Source organism: Zingiber officinale, chromosome 7B (assembly GCF_018446385.1).
Source record: "Zingiber officinale cultivar Zhangliang chromosome 7B, Zo_v1.1, whole genome shotgun sequence".
Taxonomy (NCBI): domain Eukaryota; kingdom Viridiplantae; phylum Streptophyta; class Magnoliopsida; order Zingiberales; family Zingiberaceae; genus Zingiber; species Zingiber officinale.
In genome coordinates this window covers 59684689-59688121 of record NC_055999.1, presented here as the reverse complement: position 1 = coordinate 59688121, position 3433 = coordinate 59684689, and the positions used below count along the sequence as shown (strand labels likewise).

The following is a 3433-nucleotide window of genomic DNA, read 5'->3' as shown; positions in this document are numbered from 1 at the left end:
TTCTGGGCAGATTGTAGACCGATCGTAATTCGGCCATAACTTTATACTCCGTTGGAGTTTCGGGATGTTATTTATACCAAAATGTAGTTGACTTCAAGATCTACAACTTTGCTTCAGATCAAATAGAGAGAAAGCATTGTGTACCCATGCTAAATGGCACGGTCGTGCCTCCCAACCACAGGTTCAATTGGACCTCCGCCCAGACTGCAAACCAAACTTTGAACCGCCATAACTTTCGGTTCTGTTGGAGCCAGGGCTCGATCAAAGTATCCGATTGAAGGTAATTTCAAGAGATACAACTTTGGTTCAGGGCAAATCATGAGAAAACTTGGTTTAATGGATGAAAAATCTGGTTTATCAGACCCTTGTAATCCTGGTTTTCCTTGGCAGCTTGGAGGAGGTATAAAAGGGTCAAGATCCTCATTCTTTGACTCATCTTGGGTTTGGGATTTCGTCCCTCTCCTTGGGGAAGGGTTCTCCCCTTAGGGGGGAAACCCTAGAGTTTCATTCTCCTCCATTCCTTCACGATCCGTCCATCTTCGGAGCAAGGAGGCATCCCCAAGACATCGAAATCATCGGCAAACATCTCTTCTTCCCCTTCTTCTCGAATCTAGGGTTGTAAGTATGCTTTATTTTATATTTTGAGTTTGTTCTTCCTTTGTAATGGAGTAGATCTTTAGATCTCAGATGTAAGAAGTATTTGTGATGTGATGGATGATGTAAAACTATGTAGATTTGTCATGATTATATTCAATGACTTGTTGATGCCTTGTTTATGTTTGATGATGTATGTGTGTGAATGCTTATATATATCTTTTACATATTTTATCAAATGGTTGTGTATAATTGTTAATCCAATAGGGGGGATACCCTAGATTATATTGTCACGGGGCGTCGTGACAGGGTTGTCCCATTAAATGAACATTTAGGGTATCACCTTGAAAGGAGAAGCAAATCTCCACAAGGAAGTAGGAGATCAGACATAATCACTATTTCTATCTCTATGTTATTATGTGTCAGTGTGTTTCTATGTTGTATGACCGCGGGGCGTCGTGACAGGGTTGTCCCATTAAACGGACTTCATAGGAATCACTTCCATTTAGTAGCATAGGACATGGAGTAGGAGATCATGCCGACTTATCCACTGCAGGGGAGAGTCGGTAATGAATTTAACTTCCTACAAAAGCATGAACATAGAGGATAGGAACTAAGCAATCTATGTAACATCGCCTAGCATTACAAGGAAACTAAAATCGTAGAATCTATCATCCTCCATCCTATTAGCTCAACCCCTCTCGAGATTCATTCTCTCTCTTCCCTATTCTATTTCTCTTACTCTCTTTTTCCACGTTTGTCTAGATAATTCGTCATGCGAAGTTAACTAGTACTTAATCAATAGTCCCTGTGGATACGATAATCTTTTATATTACTGACGATGTAACCGTACACTTGCGGTGACGTAACAAGTTTTTGACGCCATTGCCGGGGACTATTTTCGATTAACATTAGTTGATTAGCATATGAGTTACTCTAGACATTTTTCTTTTTTCCTTTTGTATTTTCTTTATTATTTTCATTATGCACTTTCTTTCTTGCAATTTAAATTCTGCATTTTCTTTCTTGTTTTTCATATAACATTTTATTTCTTGTCTTTAATTCTTCATTTTTGTTTTTTCTCATAATTGTTTTTAGATATCCATGAGCACTAACATGCCACGCAGACCCTTAAGAGATTTTTGTGCACCCATTTCTGCAAGATTTTTATCTCCCATTATGCAACCTCATATTGAAGTATAAAGTTTCCAACTAGATCCAAAGTTAATTTTCATGATACAAGGTTATAAATTTAGAGAAGTTTCAGAAAATCCTTATCTGCACCTTGAGACATTTCTAGAGCTTTGCGATATAGTGAACTGTGAAGGAGTATCAGTGGATGCAGTTCGATTGATGACATTTCCATTCAGTATCAAGGATAAAGCAAGGACTTGGTTATATTCTCTCCATCCTTAAAGCATTACGTGTTGGAAACAATTGGAGCAGCAATTTCTGAATCATTTTTTCCCTCCAAGTAGAACAATTTATATGAGAAATTGCATCACAAATTTTGCTCAGGTATATGGAGAATCATTATTTGAAGCATGGGATAGATTCAAGAGTCTATAAAGACAATGCCCTCATCATGGTTTTGAAAAATGGCTAACCATACACATATTCTATAGGGGAATTTCTTTCTCAGATAAATGTTTGTTAAATTCATCAGCTGGAGGTTCTTTTATGGATAAGAGTATAGATGAAGCATATACGTTAATTGATCAAGTGAAATTGAACCTCCATGAATGGTTGAACAAAAGTTGGATGGAATCTCCTTCAAAAATTCAAGAAGTGCAAGCCATAATTACAAGAGAGTCTGTCAAATAAAATGCAGCTCAACCACCCAAGAATGTTGAAATTCACATGTCACAAAATGATGAGTTCAAACATTTGGGGGAAAAGATTGGTAGCATAGTTTCAAAATGGTTCAAAGAAGATCCCCCTCCTATACAGATAAGATCTAGTGAAAATGGTAATGATATTAAGATGAGAAGTGGCAAGAATCATGAAGAACTTCTGAAGAAGGATATGTTTAGAATTGAGGAGAAGAATAATAGAAGATCACAAGAACTCAGTTCCATTACTCTAGGAGGTTCCCAAAGGCCACAAGTACCTTTCCCTCAACGGTTAATCACACCATCACTAGACAAGCAATTTGAACCTCAGCCACAAGCTCAACCATGTCCAAGACCTTCACTAAGGGTTCCTTTTCCACAAAGGCTAGTGAGGGTCAATGAAAACAAAGACTTTAAAAAGTTCTGTGATTCAAATATGGTTGAGTGTAGATTTCAGGATATATATGAAGATGAAGACTCTTCGGATAAGGATTGTGATAATAATGCAAAGGATATCAAGTTTTTAGATCTACCATTTTGGTTTACAAGGTGTTATGATGAAATTGAATTTTCAGATGATGAATGTGATATGGTAGATCAACTTAAAACTGCAAGTGAAGTTATTGATCCTCTTATAATTGATTCTCCTATTGAGGATATTGATGTTGGTTTATTTTTTGATGTATGTGTTGATGATGATGACATAGAAGGAAGTGTAGGGAGCTGTATTATGGAAGCAACATCTCAAGAATCACCTCTTTTGTCCACACAACCCTTAGAGATTATGAGAGTTGCAAAGATTGAACATGGTGTAGACCAATGTGTAGGGACTTATGTAGAGTTGGCAGAGTCTTAAGAATCACCACCTTTGGTAGGACCAACACCTGAGCCTGAGCCAGAACCATCATTTGATTCAGAGGAAGTCACATCCACATGTTTAGAACTTTCAGGTATCTCTCAGCAAAGTAAGGTTAGTACTCCTTGTGATCTTTTAGAAAATTTTATAG

General features: G+C 37.3%; 1 non-coding gene across 1 annotated transcript; it reads right to left on the bottom strand.

Moving 5' to 3' along the window:
• Nucleotides 1-2080: 2080 nt before the first annotated feature.
• Nucleotides 2081-2186, bottom strand: LOC122007679. The gene has a single exon (XR_006119112.1). It is a non-coding gene; the product is annotated as a small nucleolar RNA R71 (small nucleolar RNA).
• Nucleotides 2187-3433: the final 1247 nt, after the last annotated feature.